Source organism: Mustela erminea, chromosome 4 (genome assembly GCF_009829155.1).
Source record: "Mustela erminea isolate mMusErm1 chromosome 4, mMusErm1.Pri, whole genome shotgun sequence".
NCBI lineage: Eukaryota > Metazoa > Chordata > Mammalia > Carnivora > Mustelidae > Mustela > Mustela erminea.
The window spans coordinates 79,322,921-79,346,354 of record NC_045617.1 but is presented as its reverse complement, the minus strand read 5'-3'; the positions used below and the strand labels follow the sequence as shown (position 1 = coordinate 79,346,354).

General features: G+C 34.4%; 1 long non-coding RNA gene across 1 annotated transcript; it reads right to left on the bottom strand.

Annotated features, from left to right (window-relative positions):
- Positions 1-986: 986 nt before the first annotated feature.
- LOC116587792 lies at positions 987-22,843 on the bottom strand. Its single transcript, XR_004284644.1, has 3 exons — positions 22,769-22,843; positions 12,777-12,783; positions 987-998 (listed from the first exon to the last, which is right to left on the bottom strand). It is a non-coding gene; the product is annotated as an uncharacterized LOC116587792 (long non-coding RNA).
- Positions 22,844-23,434: the final 591 nt, after the last annotated feature.

Here is a 23,434-nt window from a genome sequence, read left to right as displayed (position 1 = left end):
TCATTACATGATTTCTATTGTGTGTATTTAAGAAAATTTTCTTTACCTTAAGACATACATATGGCTAAGAGACACATAAAAGGATGCTCAACATCGTTCATCATCAGGGAAATACAAATCAAAACTATAGTGAGATACCACCTCATACCAGTCAGAATGACTACACAGGAAACAAAAGGTGTTGGCGAGGATGTGGAGAAAGGGGAACTCTCTTACACTGTTGGTGCAAATGCAAACTGGTGCAGCCACTCTGGAAAACAATATGGAGTTTCCTCAAAAAGTTAAAAATAGAATTACCCTACAATCCAGCAATTGCACTACTAGATATTTACACAAAAGGTACAAAAATACTGATTCAAAGGGATATATGCACCCCTATGTTTATAGCAGCATTACCAACAACAGCCAAATTATGGAAAGGGCCCAAATGTCCATTAAGTGATGAATGGATAAAGAAGAGGTGGTGTACACACACACACACACACACACACACACACACACACACACATGCGTGCACACACAGGAATATTAGTTGGGCATAAAAAAGAATGAAATTGCTGTTTGCAGTGACATGGATGGATCTAGAGAGTATTATGCTAAACAAAATAAGTTAGTCAAAGAAAGACAAATACCATATGATTTCATTCATCTGTGGAATTTAAGGAACAAAACTAATGAACATGGGGGAAAAAAATCAGGCAAACCAATAAACAGACTCTTAACAGACTCTTCTTTATAGAGAATAAACTGATGGTTACTGAAGGGTAGGTGGGCAGGAATGGGGTAAATAGTTGATTAGTAATAAGGAGGGCACTAGTTGTGATGAGTACTAGGTATTGCATGTAAGTGAGGAATCACTAAATTCTATACTTAAAACTAACTGTATGTTAACTAACTGGAATTTAAATAAGAATTTGGAGGAAAAAAAGAAAACTTTCTTTAACTCAATAGCTTAAAAAAATTCTCCCATATGGTTTTTACAAAAGTTTGTAGTTTTCCTTCTACATCTGGTTTCTTAAGACAACTGTAATTTATTTTTATGCATGAAAAGAGGTAGGATTCCAACTTCATTTTCATTCCATATACATAATTATATATCCTAACATCATTTATTTTTTTTCCTACTAGTTTGCATAAGTCAGATTACTATTTCCATAGATGTATTTCCACATCATTTCACTAATTTGCTTATCCCCTCACCATTAAACCTCTGAATTAGTTACTGTAGTAATAATATAATTACTGCTTATACCAAAAAGCAAGTCTCCCTGCTTTGTTCTACTTCCTGATTAATTGGTTATTCTTTGCCCTTTGCTCATCCACATATATTTTCAACAAGTTTATCAAATTACATTTACACAACTATACATACTTATATAGAAGCCTGTTAATATTTTTTTAGAATTTCTTGAAAAAAATAGAATTTCTTAAATCTACTAATATAACACTGTGACTTCTAATCAATAACATGATTAATATATCCATTATTTGGTACTCTTTCAGTGTCTTCAAAATGTTCTTAACATAAAGGACATGCATAAATTCTCTTAAATCATTCCTAGATTCTTTGTATTTTTGTATCATAATTACTTGCTTTGTCAAGTACAGAAATGTGATTGATTTATAGAAAATGAATTTCATTATTCAAAAAGCTTTCTAACTTCTCTGACTTAATTAGTTACCTTTATTTATCTCTTTTATCAATTACTAAGAAGCATGAGTTAAAATCTCCTAACAATGTTGTAATTTTTTAATGTCTTAACTGATTAAAACCTTTTCTCATTTGATTAGAAATACAGACTATTCTCATTTATGTAGAATTCATCTACTGCTTTATTTCTAGTTTTCCCATCTAATTTTGCATCCCTAAACAATATAGCTTGAGTTTGCCCATTGTTGAAACTCATATAATCCTATTACAGACTATAAATGTTATGTCTGGCTTCTTCTTTTTCTCAATTTACCTTTTTGTATTACTTACTTTTCTTTTTTAATTGCTGTATGCTACTTTGTTGTATGACTTTCAATAGTCATTAAAGTGACTATTAAGGATATTTTCTGGTTACCACAATACTAGGACTTCAGACTCCAACTATGGGTTAAAAACCAGCTTATTTTTGCTTATTCTCAATATTCATTTTTTACACCTCCAATCAGCACCAATGTTCAGAATAGAGCAATTTTCTTTGTTTTTTTTTTTTTTTTTTTTGGGGGGGGGTGGGGTAGTTTGCTATTTCTAGTTTGCTTTTATACCAGAGTGTTCTTTTGAGCTTGTAGCTTTTTAGAGTGTCTCCTATTGGATTTCCTACCTTGTATTTTTATGTTCTGTTCCATTAGATTTATGAAACATAATTTACTCAGTTTTGTAACTGCCTTCAAAACAAAAGCAGCTTCAGTGTTTCACATATTTCTTTTAGTATGTATCTTCATTTAGTCTTAGGCCTGACTATTCCTTTATTTCTTATCAACAATGTGATGAATTTAAGATGTTATTTTTATAATATCCAAAGTTGCAGTTGCTTTTAGTAAGAGGCTCAACTTTGGCACATAGTTCACCATAATACAAGAAAAGAAAATAACTACTTGCACTTTTTTAGTGTGCTCATTTAACAATTTTGAAAATGGTTGAATTCTTTCATAGTCCTCCTATTGAGAAGTACAGTCTACATCCCCTCTCTTTGAATCTGAGCCCTGCAACTGTTTGAACAGTGGGATACACCGGAAGTGACCTTGTGTTTCAGGCTCAGGCCTTAAGAAAACAGCAGCATGTACTTCTTATCTCTTGGGAAATATGTTTTTTCAAATTATATCAGGTATGCAACTATTTACTTTGTGTTATTATTCCTACTAGTTGACCCAGTGCACAATTATCTCAGTCTCTGAGCTAGGCAAATCAAAGTTGCAGTCTAAACAACTATTCTGCATGTTTGGTGTAACCCATTAGTATAATAAGCACATAGCAAAGTGTAACATTTTTAAAGAGAAGAAATAAATTATATTAAGAGTGTAATTATGGGCAGCTTTATGGCTCAGTTGTTAAGCATCTGCCTTCAGCTCAGGTCATGATCCCAGAGTCCTGGGATCAAGCCCAGCATCGGGCCCTCCGCTCAGCCGGAAGCCTGCTTCTCCCTCTTTCACTTCCCTGCTTGTGTTCCCTCTCTCACTGTCTCTCTCTCTGTCAAATAAATAAATATTTTTTAAAGGGTGTAATTAATAAGTTCACTAGTATTTTATATAAGCAATGATGTTAAGCATATATTAAGTATTAACTATCAATAACTTTGACAACACAAAATAAGAAATAGGTAAGAGATTTTTTTTAAAGCACACATATATTATTTGGGAAAAAACATAATCCAAAAGATATAAATTGGTGTGAAATAAGTATAAAAGGCAAACAATCGTGTCTGACACTGTGATAATCAGCTGTGACTCCAAAGTAGAATCACATAGGGTTTTAAAAAAATAAATAACTAAACCCCATTAATATCAAGGAGGCATACCAAGGAGGCAGGGTTGAGAAGAACTGGGGAAAGCAGTGATTCTCAACCTTGGTTTAACATTATAATCATTTATTAATCTTTTAAAATATAAATTTTCAGAATGTATTTCAGATGAGATAATCAGAATTTCTGGGGGTAATATCCATGCATTAGTACATTTTAAAGTTGTTATTCTTTTCCATTATGCAGGCAAGTTGAGAACCACTAGTCTAATACTTAATGGTTATATATACTATAATAATATGAGGAAAATAGTTTTAAAAACTAAAAATAATATATATTTTCATTCCCATTATTAATTCTACCTAAGTTAATATAAAATTTGACTACAAACTTTTTTAAATACATTTTTTGTGACTAAGGAAAATAGATCCTCCTAAAAAGAGAAATTCAGTGATGGATAGAAAATTTTAAATGAATGGTCTGTTCAACTTGGAAAAACTATGTTCTTCTAATCCATACAGTGAATTACTTCAATCAAAAGTCAGACTCTGATATCAGTTTAACACTACACAAGCATGGCTTTTCACCCAAGTAAATGAGCAAAATATTGAATTTATTTAATTTATTCATAAAAAATACTATTGATCATCTTTATATGCTAGCCATTGGTTTAAATGCTGGAGACATAGTATTCATACCACTTATAATATAATGGGGAGACAGAAGATTTTAAAAATCACTCAAATATCTATATAATAACATCATAAAAGGAGCTAAGAAGAAAAGATTCATAGTGCCACAAGACATCTTTCAGGAGAACTTGGCAGAAATGACCCTATGCCTAGCTTTTAGAAAGTATGAGCTTCCATCTCCTGTCTACTGGACCCTCACTCTTGGAATCCAGCTATCATGATGTAATAAGGAAATTCAATCAGCCTGGGGAAAGAAAAGCCAATGTCCCTGGGCCATTGCTTTGGCTGAACTCCAGCAAGCTGTCAATTGTCATACATGTGCATGGGCAATCTACCAGAGTAAATCACACAGTCTCCTCTTTTCCCAGTGTAGTGGGGTCAGAGAGACCCTCTCAGAAAGCTTAGTTCTGAAAAACGAGTAGGTTTTATGAAAATGTGCAAAGGCCTCTGATAGAAAGTTTACTTACAGTTATGATCTATCTACAAATCACAGTTATCAGACAATTGACAGGAGTATGTGCAAATCTGATGAATATTACTTAAAAATGTATTGAGTTAAAAACAATAGAAAATCAAATATATTTTGTATAAAACATCAATGTTAACAGGACACATAACGGCACTAAAAGAAAAACTAGTATATGGTAAAAAAAAAAATGTGACTAATGAGAGACATAGGTAAAAGAAATTTTAAAAATCCACTCTATAATTTGTATATATAACCATATTCATGGGAATATTATGCTTTTTTTAAACAACGAAAGACAACTATCATATGATCTCCCTGATATGAGGAAGTGGTGATGCAACATGGGGGCTTAAGTGGGTAGGAGAAGAATCAATGAAACAAGATGGGATTGGGAGGGAGACAAACCATAAGTGACTCTTAATCTCAGAAAACAAACTGAGGGTTGCTGGGGGGAGGGGGTTTGGGAGAAGGGGGTGGGATTATGGACATTGGGGAGGGTATGTGCTTTGGTGAGTGCTGTGAAGTGTGTAAACCTCGTGATTCACAGACCTGTACCCCTGGGGATAAAAATATATGTTTATAAAAAAAATAAAATAATTAATTAAAAAAAAAAAAAACGAAAGTTGTTTTTTTTTTAAGATCCAGCAAAACTGTATGAGATCAATCAATTTTTTCTTATTCTCATTTTGGATTAAAAAAAGATAAAATGAAGTCTTCTCATCCATTTCTGTGAAATGCTTGTATTGAGTTCAATCTTATGAGTTCTAACACTCGGATACCCATGTACACACTTAAATATTCTGTTCCAGCCCACTGATTATGAATTATATTCACAATGCTCTGAGCATACCCTTGCATAAACATTCCTACATAAAGGGGAGCAGAAAGATGAGTGAAGCACCATCATTATATTCAGATCTTTGTGTGTAATTTACAAAAAAAATGTACATTGACGTGTTATCCTGTTCACGTGTTGCCCTTCTTCCTGCTACTTGTCAAGGTATGATTGGAAAGAGTGATACAGTAATAAGACTTAGAGAAAATCCTGACATATGATGGATTAAAGCATAGAATTAGTCAGACCTTATGATTTTCAGATGGCTTCTGCAACTGCTTCTTTTTGATACACTAGTGAGCTGAATTGAGGATAAATTTTCATCCTTCTCAATATTGCTCTCATTCATGACCTACCAGTTCTTCTCTAGAAAGTCCAAGCCCTCTCTTAAGCTTCATTGAGGTCACCAACATCAGTAAAAAATTATGATTTTTTGAGTTAAGTACTCTGCTACACAGTAGTTCATATTGTCCCCTGTTTTTAATGTATCCCATTGGGTATTAACAGTGTTCAGATTTATTTTTCATAATGTAGAGCCAGTTTTATGAAATATTAAAATGTTTATTAATGTTTGGAAAAGTGGGAGAGGCACTAATATATACTACAAGCAGCACAATGCTGTTCTTCAGCCACATACTAATTAGTCACACATATAAAAATACATCAATTAAATTTTGTGTTCCTTGTTCAGAAGGCAAATAGAAAAGGGGACATAGAAGAACATTCAAAGATCTTTGAGACAAGTTAGTGTTTATTTGAAACTCTAGCCATTGGCTCAAACTAGTTATAACAACACTTAATGGTCATAATATTTATGAACTCATATTATGTACAATAATTTAAAAAGGTTCTTACCTTTAAACTCCATAAACAAAAAATAGTAAATTCCCATACATTACTAAAAACCACAATAAAAACCATATACTATAAAATTAGAATTCTGTGTTTCTCACAAATATGGTAATGAATTCAAATTTTTTCATTCACCCTTCTGACTGCCTCCTATAAGCTACATTTGAGAGATAACTAAAAAGTTCTAAAGATTAAAACCTTCTTCCCATAGACTAGCACCATACATATTATATAGTCCTTGGTTCAGCTGATTTCACTAATCAAAAAGTAAAATTATTTCATAAAATAATGATTATAGTGTGTGATATCCATATTTCTACAAAACATTACTAGACACTAACATTTGTCAATATAGTGACCAACATCAAGCAAAATTAAGAATAAATTAAATCAATGCTGAAGACTTATTTTGATTCATTGTTAATTTCAGTAATGTGAAATTTGCTGAAACATGCTTTCTGGACTTTTGCAAATAAAGATGTTTTTGACCTATTTACCACTTGATGATCTTTGCTGGAATAGAAGATAAACAGAAGTGAAAAATTAAGCATTAGGTAAAATAAATTCCCCATTACTGGAATTTTTGACATATTGCTATTCACCAATTTCACCAACAAAATGAATTTAATGAATTAATCACAGATAAGCAATTCTGTCCTTCATGTTAATGTGGCTAAGAACCAATTTTGTATTTCTCATGAAGGTTACCTTTTTTCTACTGTGAGAGTGCATCCTGCCTCTCCTATTACTAATGAGGGATGCTGGGAAAGAGTTTCATCCATCCCTCTGAACACGTTTCCCAACCTGCTAAAAATAATAAGTGAAATACAAATAATGATACTTACCTCAAAGAAAACAATTTATATAAACCACTAATCATAATGTAATCCTTTAAGAAGTATTAGTTCTTACTGGCATGTTAAACATATAAAACACAATAAGATTTTAATTCATTTTCAACGTTTCTATTTATCTAAAATTTAAAGTGAAACTTTAGAAAGTTATGTAAACTATGAAGAGAGGAATAGGAAATAAGGCATTATAAATGTCAATTGGATAATTACTTCCCATGTTGCCTAGAAGACAATGTTATCATTTTGAATAATTTCTGTATTTATGCTTCTCTTTATTATGAAATGTATTTATATTTCAGATAGCTGTTGTTGTCTTTTAACTGGAGCATACAGATTAAAGTATGTTTTTAAGAAGTATTTTGTAAGAAAATTATAATATACTATTCACCCAGAGAAGAATGACAAAGCCATCTTTGATCATTTTTACTATATATACACATATGATCTGTAGGAGAGTGGAGTTTTGAGTGAATATACACAAGGACACCGGTATTAAAAACAGTTGGATTGACTGAATACAAGTTGACTGGCAGGAATATTAATAGGAAGTGATTTTCAGTGGACGGTGTATACTGACCAATGCTTGTGCATTAGCTTACATTATTTTTAATAGAGTACCACAATATGAGTTTATGGAATAAGATTACTCAAGAGACTGTAAGAAATTCTTGTTTACTACTTGGGACTGAGGATTTAATTTTTGTTGGTGTGTGATGTACCATGAGTAATAAATATGTTATGAAACTTTATCTCAGAAAGATTAATATACACTGTTTTTTATCATTTGTTTGCTGTTTTCTTTTAAGCCATGAGGTTTTCATGAGGACAAAATTTAAATGAGATGAAGAAATAAGAAATCTCTCTCTCCTTCTCTCTTCCTCCAACTCTCTTTTTCTCCCTCTCCTTCTAAAAGATTAAAGAAGCACCATCCCCTACTGTAGATAATTAAATTAAAATCAGATGATAGAATTTATAAAATAAAAGGGGAAATAAAATACATTTTGTTCACTTCATATTTTTTTAGATTTTATTTATTTATTTGAGAGGGAGAGAGAGAGAGCACAAGAGCAGGAGAAGGGAGAAGCAGACTCCCCACTGAGTAGGCAACCAGACATGGGGGCTAGATCCCAGAAAGCTGGGATCATGATCTGAGCAGAAGACAGACACTTAACCCACAGAGCCACCCAGGCATCCTTCACTTCCTATTTATTAAGAGGAGATTTTTCAGGTATATAATTGAATTCTAAGTTAATCATTAGAAATATCTGCTAGGGAAACTTATTAATTCCTGTGCAGTATTTAATGTACATATGATGTTTATTTTCTCATATTAAGATATGTGACTTCAGAATACTGAGCCTTCTGAACTTACTTTTTGTTTATTTAAATCTTCTCTCTCCATATTGTAATAAATTTGTTATAACTTGTACTATCTATAATGGGATATTTCATTAATATATATCTGTATTTATTAACCTTTGGGAGATTCACAGACCACTTTTAAGACACTAATGAAAGCCATTTCCAGAAAAATGCATACACTCAAATACACACATAGATACATATAGATACATACACACTTTCCCATGATATCAAGGAGTTCATTCATATCCTGAAGCCCATCTGCAGACCTAATAGGACCACTGAAGAAATCTTGATCAAAAGTTATTTTAACCTGAAGTGCATGATGTTCATGCTTTAGAGAATTCTGAAGAATGAATAAAAAAACATGGTTTCCACTCCTCAAATCACCTTAGTATCATCATTTATAGTTTTTAAAAATGACATCTAGTGTCTTTTCTGATATAAAATTCTCTGGGTCTAGGCAAAGAATAAGTTCCTTTAAGAGAAAGAAAACTGTACTTAAGAATTATAAAAAGAAAATCAGTTACAGAAGAGGAAGAACATTTTTTGTTTATTTTTCTATAGCCTATCGACATGAAGAAACTTAAATAGGAAATGCACATGCCATCTGAATCTTGTTAATATACATGAGTTTATAGCTTTTACCAGTCTCAGATATGGGGGAAAAGTGAATCAATTTAAAAGAGTCATACTTACATATGATATGATATGTGCTTTTGTATTTTCTTTTTTTCAGGGGTAGTTTAATGATACTAAATACTAAATTAATTGAGTAGAAGTATACAATGGCATTAAACATTTAGACAATAAATTCAGTTTTATTAATGATACTATCATTTGCAATAAGTGCCTGAATGTTTCTAAGGAACTGATCATTGTACTGACCTGGATTACACAGGGACAAAGGAAAAATATGTATACCAATAACCTGACAGTTTTTGGTTGACTTAGCTTAATTTTGAACTTTGAAAAGTAAAGAATAAATATATTTCTATTTAGATATGTCTTACCTCACATAACTTCAGTAACTAACTTCAAATTCAATTTTGAAATGCATGGGTTAGAACATTAATTTGAAAAAGATATTCTAATTTTCCCTTCCCAGAAATGGGAAGAAAGCTATAGCAGCAAGCAAAACTAGAAAAAAATGTATTCCATCCTCAAAAATATCAAGAAATACCGATGAGATATAGGATACGGGAGACCACATTGAAGAAAGGATTGATTTAAAACTCCCACGTTGTAAAAGAATATCTTTCTAGAAATATGTGGAACACACTGTCAATTTGGCATGTGAAACTTAAGAAGACAGTGAGCTTCTTGGGGGAACCTATTAATCCCATGACCACTGTATAAAATATTCTTGAATCGAGATATCATGAATAAAGGGAGTAGGAGGAAACTTTTAGAAGTGACAAATAAGTTTATGGCATAGATTGTGGTGATGGTTTCATGAAAGTTTACTTAGCTCCAAACTCATCAAGTTGTATATATCAAATATGTACAGTTTTTTGTATGTCAGGCATACTTGAATAAAGTGGCTAAAAAAATAAAATAAAATGCCTAGGATAAATGGAGAGAAGACAGTTCTCTGCTGGCCTACAAGAGTTATCAAATTCTGTTTAGAGATTAAGTTTCTAAAATCATAATGCAAGTTAATTAGATCAAAAGATGTGACTTCATTAAACTGATAAAAGTCATTTGATATAGACTACACAGAATACATTATATATATAGAGAATAAATATATGTCAAATATAGAATATACTTTAGTGAACCAACTATAATCTCAAAATCTATAATAATTTACTGTGAAGTATATTAACTTTAAATATCAAAGATAAATCATATATATGGCAAATTTACCTTTGTTACTAGGACTAACTTAAATTGCCACAATTCTTAAATTAAATTATTCTCACACAAATGTAAGATTTTAATTAAAAATTGACACTGAGGCCTCTACTTGAAAAAACACTCTATTAGTAGTTAATTGCTAATATACTTGAAAACATGTATTTCTTTGTTTTAAAAAATTTCTATGCTTTTCATTAATTCAAATTGACTCAGAGTTTCTCTCAAACTGTCCCTCCCACATCTGTGATGTTAATTCACATAGGTGATATTTTACTGCTATAGGATTCTCCATTTCTAATTAAGAATTATATCAGAAAAATTAAATTCAAAATAAAGCAAAAGCTATAAAATTAAATTTAAAAATATATATTATGGCAGCATTTCTTTCTTGCTTATATATGACATAGACACTTTGGTCATTAGCAATAAAGGCACCATCATTTCAAACCCTGGCAAACAATTCACATCAACAAGAAGTATGTTGGCTCTCTCTGTCAACTGCCACCAACTTAAATTCTGGACCACATAACCTCTGTTTCCCCAAGTAGCTCAGTTTCTAAAGTTTTATAATACAAGTAACATAACTCTAAATTTTCCACTCTGCCTCTGGGTCTGTTAGATTAAGACTGAGATCCACATTAATCTGAGAGAAAGCTTTTAATTCAAACTTTCCTTTCAGCCAAATCTGAGAATATATAAATCTTCAGATCTTTCTCTTTAATGACATGGAAATGGAAACAGGTCTCCATACCCAGAAAATATGGCTCCAAGAGCCCATATTGTGAGAGGTCTGCCCCTCCAAAATAGACAAATGGTGAAAAAAATGAGAAGGGGAGATAAATTTGGAAATTTTCTATTTAGTGGTTTTTTAAATTTTTTTTTCCTTTTTATTTTTTTAAATTTTTTATAAACATATAATATATTTTTATTCCCAGGGGTACAGGTCTGTGAATCTCCAGGTTTACACACTTCACAGCACTCACCAAAGCACATACCCTCCCCAATGTCCATAACCCCACCCCCCTTCTCCCAACCCTCCCTCCCCCAGCAACCCTCGGTTTGTTTTGTGAGATTAAGAGTCACTTATGGTTTGTCTCCCTCCCAATCCCATCTTGTTTCATTTATTCTTTTATTTAGTGTTTTTAGCAAGATTTGAGATAGTATTAAATCTGGAAAATTAGACCAGCAGTTATGAAGAGAGAATAAATTGAAATTAGTAAAGATAGTATGAAGATGAAAAAACTGACAGCTAAATTTAAAATTATCTCAGAGACAATAAGAAGAATATTGGAGACTCGGGAGAATAAAATTGGTCCAGGAAAGCACAAATACATTCTCAAAATTCAAAAGAAAATTATAAAGAAATTAAAATAATAAGGAATTAAAAAATGGAGAGTAGACCCATTCTACTTATAATAGAAAACACAAAAAGAGAAAGTAGTTGATTGAAAGTCAATGAGCCAAGATGTTCAATACATGAGGAGGTACCAGAAATGAGAACTGTGGGGAAAACAGGCATGGCAGATCCTGAGACTCATTTCATAAGAGGACCATTTAAGTGAAACCTGCATCTTATATTAAGATGGTAACAACAGGTAGGGAAGGATTCAGACTTTTTAAGACAACTGATCAAGCACCAGAGAAGAACCAGATCAAGATCTAAGTAGGCAATGACTAAAAGATAACCATGGAAACTGAGGTTAAGAAGATAGACTCTGTAAAGCATTAACACAACTGGTAAATTTGAATGTTTTCAAAATGTTTATAAAAAAGCATATGATAAACTAGATGGATTAGCTATTGACAGCACTAAGATAGTCTGATTAGATTAAGAAGAAGCAACCATTAAAGATGTAAAAAGAAAAAAAAAAGATTTCCAAGCTAAAGAAAGTTCTGAAAAGTCACTTAATACCAGGAAAAAAATGTAGAAAGAGAGAAAAACATACACGTATTCTAGAAACATTATCAAATTTTAAAAATCTAAGTGAAATTGATAATTTGGGGGAGAAAGGATACAAATCATAAAGTAGACTCAAAAAGAAGCAAACTACAAACAGAATTTACCTCCTTCTCACCTTCCTTCCCCCCCCTCCTCCTCCTTCCTCCTCCTTCTCCTCTCCTCTTCCTTCTACCCTATTCCTCCCTATCTCTCTCTTTCTCTGTCTCTGTTGCTCTAGCCTTGATTTAATGCTTTCTAGTTGATTAAGTCTAGGTCTTCCAAACTATCACCTCCCTTACTTCAAGTCAATATCACTTAAAGTCAACTGATTTGGGACTTGACTTATATCTGCAAAACCCCATCACAATAAGACACCTTGGTTAGTGTTCACTTGAATAACAGGACTGCAGCCTAACCAAGATGACACATCAGAAAAAGCCATCTGGACCTACAACAAAAAACAAGACTTTTCATCTCTTTGTTTTTCTCCCTCAGCCACCACTTTTCAACTATAGAAGTCAGAATCCATGACTAGTAAACCGAGAGAAAAGAAAGAAAGGACTCAAAAGATTATACTATAGAGAATCTGATCATATGTCAAACAAATACACTCCCTTCCAGCCTCAAGCAGTACAAAATTGTTGGAAGGGAAAAACTTTAAGTTCATAATTTTTAGTATTATATTAAACAGATCATATTAATTACTAAAAATCAACCACTCTTGCAACTGACAGTCATCATAAAACTTTTAAATGAGAGTAAGTTGAAAATTTTAGGAGACTACCAGAGATTTTATCTGTGATTTAAAAAAAACAACTAAGCCACAAGGCAGAGTTACAAAGACACTGAAGAAGGAATAGAGTTGTTTCTTCTTGAACCCTGTGAAATCTCTTTTGTTAAATGTAATAAGTTTTTTGATAATTTTAATGTTTAAAATGTCTTTTATTTAACACCCATATTTACTTAATAGTTTTTTTTTAATTCCAATATAGTTAGCATAGAGTGTTATATTAGTTTCAGGTATAAAAATTAGTTTCAGTGATTCCACAATTCTATGCATTATTAGTGCTCATCAGGATAATTGTGCTCTTAATCCCTTTCATCCCTTTCACCTATTCCCCCACCCACCTCCCTTCTGGTAACCATTGTAACTATCAATTGGTTCTCTAACAGTCAGTTTTTTGGTTTGTCTCTTTTTCTCTTTGTTCATTTGTTTTATTTCTTAAATTTCACATATTAACGGAATTATATGATATTTGTCTTTGACTAACTTACTTCACCTAGGATTATACTGACTATATCCATCCTTGTTGTTGCAAATGGCAGGATTTCGTTCTTTTTTTATGGCTGAGTAATACTCCATTATAGCTGATAGATAGGTAGAGAGATGGATGATAGATGATAGATAGATAGATAGATAGATCGGTCGATAGATCCTCTTCTTTATCCATTCATCTATTGATAGACACTTGGGCTGCTTCCATATCTTGGTTATTATAAATAATGCTGCAATAAACATAGGGGTGCATATCTTTTTGCATTAGTATTATTGTATTATTTGGGTAAAGACTCAGTAGTGGAATTTCTGGATCATATGGTAATTCTATTTTTAATGTTTTAAAGAACATCCATACTGTTTTCCAAAGTGCCTGCACCAGTTTGCATTCCCATCAACAGCAAAAGAGTTTTCCTCTTTCTCCATATCCTGGCCAACAGTTGCTTTTCTTGTGTTTTTTATTTTAGCCATTCTGACAGGTATAAGGTATTATCTCATTGTAATTTTGATCAGCATTTTCCTGATGATGAGTGTTGCTGAGCTACTTTTATGTGTTTTTCGGTCATCTGTATGTCTTCTTTGGAGAAATGTCTGTTCAAGTCTTCTGTCCATTTTAAATTGGATTATTTGCTTTGGTGTTGAGTTGTTTAAGTTCTTTACATATTTTGGATACTAATACAAAGGATTAGTATCCTTTATAATCATTTATGTTATTGGCAAAAATATTCTCCCATTCAGTAGGTTGTCTTCCAGTTTCATTCTTTTGCATGTTGCTGTCCACTTTTCTGAACACCATTTATTGAAGAGACTGCCTTTTTCCCATTGCATATCCTTTGCTGAAGAGTCATTGACCATATAGTTGTGGGTTTATTTTTGAGCTCTCTATCTGGTTCCATTGATCTATGTGTCTATAGTGCCAGTATGATGCTTTTTTGGTTACTACAGCTTGGGGGTACAATCTTGATATCTTGGATTGTTGTGATAATCTCTAGTTCTGTTCCTGCTTACAAAGATTACTTTGGAAATCTGGGTCTTCTGTGGTTCCATGCAAATTTTAGGATTGGCTGCAAATTCTATGAAAAATGCCAAAAGTATTTTGATATAGATTGCATTAAATGTATAGATTGTTTTGGGTAGTATAGGCATCTTAACACTTTCCTGTCTGATTGCTGTGTCTAGGACTTCCAGTATTAAGTTAAATAACAGTGGTGAGAATGGACATTGTTGTCTTCTTCCTGAGAATAGGGGGAAAGCTCTCAGTTATTCACTACTTAGCATGATGTTAGTTGTCAGTTTTTGGCATATGGCCTCCATTATGTTGAGGTATGTTTCCTCTAAACCTACTTTATTGAAGGTTTTTGTCAAGAATGCATGCTGTATGATAATTGACTCTCTCTGCTTGACTTATTTCACTCAGCTTTGAAATAATCATATAGTTTTATCATTTTTCTTATTGATATAATTGATACTGATATGATGTATCACAAGGTTGATTTGGACTATTGAGCCATCTTTGTGTCCTAAGAACAAATCTCACTTGATAGTGCTGAATGATTTTGTTTAATATATTGTTGGATTTGGTTTGCTAATATTTTGTTGAAGATTTTTGTATCCATGTTAATTAGAGATAGATACTGGCTTATAGTGGGTTTTGTTTTGTTTTGTTTTGTTTTGTTTTGTTTTTGTGTGTGTGTGTGTGTGTATGTGTGATTATCTGATTATCATTATCATTATCAGGGTAATGCATTGAATGAATCTGGAAACTTTCCTTCCTCTTCTATTTTTGGAATAGTTTGAGAAGAATGGATTTTAACTCTTTAAGTGTTTGGTAGAATTCAACCACAAAGCTGTCTGGTCCTGGACTTTTGTTTGTTGGAATTTTTTTTTTTAATTACTGATTCAATTTCATCACTGGTAATCTGTTCAAATTTTATATTTCTTCTTCTTTCAGTTTTTAGGGGTTATATGTTTCTAGGACTGTATCCATTTTTTCTAGGTTGTCCAGTTTGTTGGCATGACTTCTGAAATAAAATATTTGGAACTAAATACCTAAAACATACACTGTTTACCTGGAAAAATTTACATAGAATGGTCATTATCAGGACATAGTCTAGTAAAATTACTGAACTTTAAAGGTAATTTAAAGGTAAATAGAAAAAGTACTATAAGTTTCCAGACAATAAGGCCCATATATATGGGAAAGACAATCAAAGGACACCAGATTTTGAAAACAAAACTATACAACAGAAAGATGAATCAACATATTTAAGATACTCAAGGAATAGAAAATGTGAATCAAGAATTTCACATTCCGGAGGAGTCAAGATGGCAGAAAAGTAGCAGGCTGAGACTACTTCAGCTAGAACGAGATCAGCTAGATAGCTTATCTAAGGATTGCAAACACCTACAAATCCATCGGCAGATTGAAGAGAAGAAAAACAGCAATTCTAGAAACAGAAAAACAACCACTTTCTGAAAGGTAGGACTGGCGGAGAAGTGAATCCAAAGTGACAGGAAGATAGACCCTGGGGGGAGGGGCCGGCTTCCGGCAAGCAGCGTAACAATGGAGCACAAAATCAGGACTTTTAAAAGTCTGTTCCACTGAGGGACATCGCTCCAGAGGCTAAAATGGGGTGAAGACCACACAGGGTCAGCGTGGCCTCAGGTCCCACAGGGTCACAGAAGGATTGGGGGTGTCTACGTGTTGCAGAGCTTACAGGTATTAGAACAGGAAAGCCGGCTATAGAGACAGAGCTGACAGTGAGCTCACACCTTGGGGTTACCTTGAACCAGTCGCAGGCTCGGTGAGCTCGGAGCGCGGCCGGAGGTCAGGCAGATGGGAATTACTGGGCGCTGTTCTCTGAGGGCGCACTGAGGATTGGGCCCTGGGCACTCAGCTCCTCCGGGCTGGAGACCAGGAGGCCGCCATTTGTATTCCCATCCTCTGGAACTCTACAGAAAGCGCTCAGGGATCAAAAGCTCCTGAAAGCAAACCCAAGCGGATTACTCAGCCCAGCCCCTGGTAAGGGCGGTGCAATTCCGCCTGGGGCAAAGACACGTGAGAATCACTACAACAGGCCCCTCAACCAGATAAACAAGAAATCCAAACAGGACAAAGTTCACCTCCCAAGGAGTGCAGTTTCAATACCAAGGAGAGCAGCAGAATTCCAGAGGAGGAGAACTCAAAGCACGGAACTCATGGCTTTCTCCTTATGATTCTTTAGTCTTGCAGTTAATTTAATTTTTTTTCTTTTTCATTTTTTTTCTCTTCTTTGGCTAATATTTTTTTTTAATTTTACCCTTTTCTTTTTTAACATTTTTAAACTAGTTTATCTACTATATATATTTATTTCTTTTTTATAATTTCTTTATTCATTTTCTTTTTTGAAATCTTTTCTCTCTTTCTTTCTTTCTTTTTTCTTTCTTTCTTTCTGAACCTCTTTTTATCCCCTTTCTCCCCCCTCACGATTGGCTTTAAAATATCTTGAATAGGAGTACTTCTAAAACTTTACACACCACCTTGTCATAATAAACAAAGTACATGGAGCCTCATTACACCATTCTTAGTGACATAAAGGAACTTGGATGGACTTCTATTGCTGGAGTAGGCTGCAGTTCAGTGATGCTTTAAGGCCTGTAGGACTGAGCCTGTCCCTTCGCCAAATGACCTCCCAGTGTGGCACTTTCCCAGGTGATGTTTCCTGTCTTCTCCCTTGTCGTTAGCTGCCATTACAGAAATCCCAACTCCTTGCTACTACCCTGATTACTGCACTAATGCAGGAAAATGAAAAATTCTAGAGGAAACCATATAACTAAGCTTGCAGTCAAGACTTCTGTCTAGATACCTGAGCAGGGTATCTATTGGGGAAATATCTCTTCTGATTTGGTTAAAGCATATTTTCCTGGGGTTTTTGCCACCCTTTTAGTATTTTACTTGCTCCTTCATATACTCTTATCTGGGAAAAATTACAAGGCAGAAAAATTCACCACAAAAAAAAAGAACAAGAGGCAGTACCAAAGGCTAGGGACCTAATCAATACAGACATGGGTAATATGTCAGATCTAGAGTTCAGAATGACAATTCTCAAGGTTCTAGCTGGGCTTGAAAAAGGCATGGAATATACTAGAGAAACACTCTTGGGAAATATAAAAGCCCTTTCTGGAGAAATAAAAGAACTAAAATCTAACCAAGTTGAAATCAAAAAAGCTATTAATGAGGTGCAATCAAAAATGGAGGCTCTCACTGCTAGGATAAATGAGGCAGAAGAAAGAATTAGTGATATAGAAGACCAAATGACAGAGAATAAAGAAGCTGAGCAAAAGAGGGACAAACAGCTACTGGACCATGAGGGGAGAATTCGAGAGATAAGTGACACCATAAGACGAAACAACATTAGAATAATTGGGATTCCAGAAGAAGAACAAAGAGTGAGGGGAGCTGAAGGTGTACTGGAGAGAATTATTGGGGAGAATTTCCCCAATATGACAAAGGGAACAAGCATCAAAATTCAGGAGGTGCAGAGAACACCCCTCAAAATCAATAAGAATAGGCCCACACCCCGTCACCTAATAGTAAAATTTAGAAGTTTTAGTGAAAAAGAGAAAATCCTGAAAGCAGCCCGGGAAAAGAAGTCTGTAACATACAATGGTAAAAATATTAGATTGGCAGCTGACTTATCCACAGAGACCTGGCAGGCCAGAAAGAGCTGGCATGATATTTTCAGAGCACTAAACGAGAAAAACATGCAGCCAAGAATACTATATCCAGCTAGGCTATCATTGAAAATAGAGGGAGAGATTAAAAGCTTCCAGGATAAATAAAAACTGAAAGAATTTGCAAACACCAAACCAGCTTTACAGGAAATATTGAAAGGGGTCCTCTAAGCAAAGACAGAGCCTACAAGTGGTAGATCAGAAAGGAACAGAGACCATATACAGTAACAGTCACCTTACAGGCAATACAATGGCACTAAATTCATATCTCTCAATAGTTACCCTGAATGTTAATGGACTAAATGCTCCAAAGACACAGGGTATCAGAATGGGTAAAAAAACAAAAGCCATCTATATGTTGCCTACAAGACACTCATTTTAAGCCCGAAGACACCTCCAGATTCAAAGTGAGGGGGTGGAAAAGAATTTACCATGCTAATGGACATCAGAAGAAAGCAGGAGTGGCAATCCTTATATCAAATCAGTTAGATTTTAAGCCAAAGACTCTAATAAGAGATGAGGAAGGACACTATATCATACTCAAAGGGTCTGTCCAACAAGAAGATCTAACAATTTTAAATATCTATGCCCCCAACATGGGAGCAGTCAACTATATAAACCAATTAATAAAAAAATCAAAGAAACACATCAACAATAATACAATAATAGTAGGGGACTTTAACACTTCCCTCACTGAAATGGACAGATCATCCAAGCAAAAGATCAACAAGGAAATAAAGGCCTTAAATGACACACTGGACCAGATGAGCATCACAGATATATTCAGAACATTTCATCCCAAAGCAACAGAATACACAATCTTCTCTAGTGCACATGGAACATTCTCCAGAATAGATCACATCCTCGGTCCTATCAGTACTCAACCAGTATCAAAAGATTGGGATCATTCCCTGCCTATTTTCAGACCACAATGCTCTGAAGCTAGAACTCAACCACAAGAGGAAGTTTGGAAAGAACCCAAATACATGGAGACTAAACAGCATCCTTCTAAAGAATGAATGGGTCAACCAGGAAATTAAAGAAGAATTGAAAAAAACCATGGAAACAAATGATAATGAAAACACAATGGTTCAAAATGTGTGGGACACAACAAAGGCAGTCCTAAGAGGAAAATATATAGCTGTGCAAGGCTTTCGCAAGAAACAAGAAAGGTCTCAGGTACACAACCTAACCCTACTCCTAAAGGAGCTGGAGAAAGAACAAGAAAGAAACCCTAAGCCCAGCAGGAGAAGAGAAATCATAAAGATCAGAGCAGAAATCAATGAAATAGAAACCAAAAAAACAATAGAACAAATCAACGAAACTAGGATATGGTTCTTTGAAAGAATTAATAAAATTGATAATCCCCTGGCCAGACTTATCAAAAAGAAAAGAGAAAGGACCCAAATAAATAAAATCATGAATGAAAGAGGAGAGATCACAACTAACACCAAAGAAATACAAACAATTATAAGAACATACTATGAGCAACTCTACACCAACAAATTTGACAATCTGGAAGAAATGGATGCATTCCTAGAAATATATAAACTACCACAACTGAACCAGAAAGAAATAGAAAGCCTGAACAGACCCATAACCAGTAAGGAGATTGAAACAGTCATTAAAAATCTCCAAACAAACAAAAGCCCAGGGTCAGATGGCTTCCCGGGGGAATTCTACCAAACATTTAAAGAAGATCTAATTCCTATTCTCCTGAAACTGTTCCAGAAAGTAGAAATGGAAGGAAAACTTCCAAACTCATTTTATGAGACCAGCATCACCTTGATCCCAAAACCAGACAAGGATCCCATCAAAAAAGAGAACTACAGACCAATATCCTTGATGAACACAGATGCGAAAATTCTCACCAAAATACTAGACAATAGGACTCAACAGTACATTAAAAGGATTATTCACCATGACCAGGAGGGCTGCAAGGTTGGTTCAACATCTGCAAATCAATCAATGTGATACAACACATCAATAAAAGAAAGAACAAGAACCATATGATACTCTCAATAGATGCTCAAAAAGCATTTGACAAAGTACAGCATCCCTTCCTAATCAAAACTCAAGAAGTGTAGGGACAGAGGGCACATACCTCAATATTATCAAAGCCATCTATGCAAAACCCACTGCAAATATCATTCTCAATGGAGAAAAACTGAAAGCTTTTCCGCTAAAGTCAGGAACACAGCAGGGATGTCCATTATCACCACTGCTCTTCAACATAATACTAGAAGTCCTAGCCTCAGCAATCAGACAACAAAAGGAAATTAAAGACATCCAAATCGGCAAAGAAGAAGTCAAACTATCACTCTTCGCAGATGATATGATACTATAAGTGGAAAACCCAAAAGACTCCACTCCAAAACTGCTAGAACTTATACAGGAATTCAGTAAAGCGTCAGGATATAAAATCAATGCACAGATATCAGTTGCATTTCTCTACAACAACAACAAGAAAGAAGAAAGAGAAATTAAGGAGTCAATCCCATTTACAACTGCACCCAAAACCATAAGATATCTAGGAATAAACCTAACCAAAGAGGCACAGAATCTATACTCAGAAAACTATAAAGTACTCATGAAAGAAATTGAGGAAGACACGAAGAAATGGAAAATGTTCCATGCTCCTGGATTGGAAGAATAAATATTGTGAAAATGTCTATGCTACCTAAAGCAATCTACACATTTAATGCAATTCTTATCAAAGTACCATCCATCTTTTTCAAAGAAATGGAACAAATAATCCTAAAATTTATACGGAACCATAAAAGACCTCGAATAGCCAAAGGAATATTGAAAAAGAAAACCAAAGTTGGTGGCATCACAATCCGGACTTCAGGCTCTATTACAAAGCTGTCATCATCAAGACAGCATTGTATACTGGTACAAAAACAGACACATAGATCAATGGAACAGAATAGAAAGCCCAGAAATAGACCCTCTACTCTATGGTCAACTTAATCTTTGACAAAGCAGGAAAGAATGTCCAATGGAAAAAAGACAGCCTCTTCAATAAATGGTATTGGGAAAATTGGACAGTCACATGCAGAAAATGAAATTGGACCATTTCCTTACACCACACACGAAAATAGACTCAAAATGGATGAAGTTCCTCAATGTGAGAAAGGAATCCATCAAAATCCTTGAGGAGAACACAGGCAGCAACCTCTTCGACCTCAGCCACAGCAACATCTTCCTAGGAACATCGCCAAAGGCAAGGGAAGCAAGGGGAAAAATGAACTATTTGGATTTTATCAAGATCAAAAGCTTTTGCACAGCAAAGGAAACAGTTAACAAAACCAAAAGACAACTGACAGAATGGGAGAAGATATTTGCAAATGACATATCAGATAAAGGACTAGTGTCCAAAATCTATAAAGAACTTAGCAAACTCAACACCCAAAGAGCAAATAATCCAATCAAGAAATGGGCAGAGGACATGAACCTACATTTCTGCAAAGAAGACATCCAGATGACCAACAGACACATGAAAAAGTGCTCCATATCACTCGGCATCAGGGAAATACAAATCAAAACCACAATGAGATATCACCTCACACCAGTCAGAATGGCTAAAATTAACAAGTCAGGAAAGGACAGATGCTGGCAAGGATGTGGAGAAAGGGGAACCCTCCTACACTGTTGGTCGGAATGTAAGCCGGTGCAACGACTCTGGAAAACAGCATGAGGTTCCTCAAAATGTTGAAAATAGAACTGCCCTATGACCCAGTAATTGCACTACTGGGTATTTACCCTAAAGATACAAACATAGTGATTCGAAGGGGCACGTGCACCCGAATGTTTATAGCAGCAATGTCCACAATAGCCAAAGTATGGAAAGAACCTAGATGTCCATCAACAGATGAATGGATCAAGAAGATGTGGTATATATACACAATGGAATACAATGCAGCCATCAAAAGAAATCAAATCTTGCTATTTGCGACAACGTGGATGGAACTATAGCGTACCATGCTTAGTGAAATAAGTCAAGCGGAGAAAGACAATTATCATATGATCTCCCTGATATGAGGAAGTGGTGATGCAACATGGGGGCTTAAGGGGGTAGGAGAAGAATGAATGAAACAAGATGGGATTGGGAGGGAGACAAACCATAAGTGACTCTTAATCTCACAACACAAACTGAGGGTTGCTGGGGGGAGGGTGGATGGGAGAAGGGGGTGGGGTTATGGACATTGGGGAGGGTATGTGCTTTGGTGAGTACTGTGAAGTGTGTAAACCTGGCGATTCATAGACCTGTACCCCTGGGGATAAAAATATAGTGCATGTTTATAAAAAATAAATAAATAAATAAATAAATAAAAGAATTTCGCATTCCACCAAGAGTGCGCAAGTGTTCCTTTTTCTCCACATTCTCACCAATACCCGTTTTTCTTGTGTTTTGGTTTTAGACATTCTGACATATATTAGGTGATATCTCATTGTTTTGATTTTTACCTCCCTAATGGTAAGTGATTATGAATATCATTTCATGTGTTTGTTGGCCATCTGTATGTCTTCTTTAGAGAAATAATTACATGTCTTCTGTCCATTTTTTAATTGAATTATTTGTTTTTTGGGTGTTAAGTTGTGTAAGTTCTCTTTATATTTTGGATACTAACACTTCATCAGATATTCTTTTGCAAATATTCCTTCCCATTCCATAGTTTGGCTTTTAGTTTTATTGATTGTTAAAAAAGAATCTTGAAAACAATATGGCACAGTAGCTAACAGTTTGGGCTTTGGAATCAATCAAGCCCAGGTTTAAATCTTGTGGGTTTTTTTGTTTTGTTTTTGTTTTTGTTTTTTTAAGTTACTAAATGTGTAACTCTGAACAAGTTATTTGACCTCATTTCCTCAAAGGGGAATCACAATACTTTCTTGATGATATATAAGAAATAGATGTATTTTTTGCTCTCATTAGCACTAAATGGTAGTGATGATGATCGTAATGATGGTGGTGCTGTTGCTGCTCGTGGTGGTAATCAATATGTAATGATGATAATGATTGATGATGATTAAGCAAGAGGCTGGAAGGGCCCTGTTTTGGAATGAGGAAGATGAAGAAGCAAAGTTTAAAAGTTAGGAAATAAAGGAGGGGCGCCTGGGTGGCTCAGTGGGTTA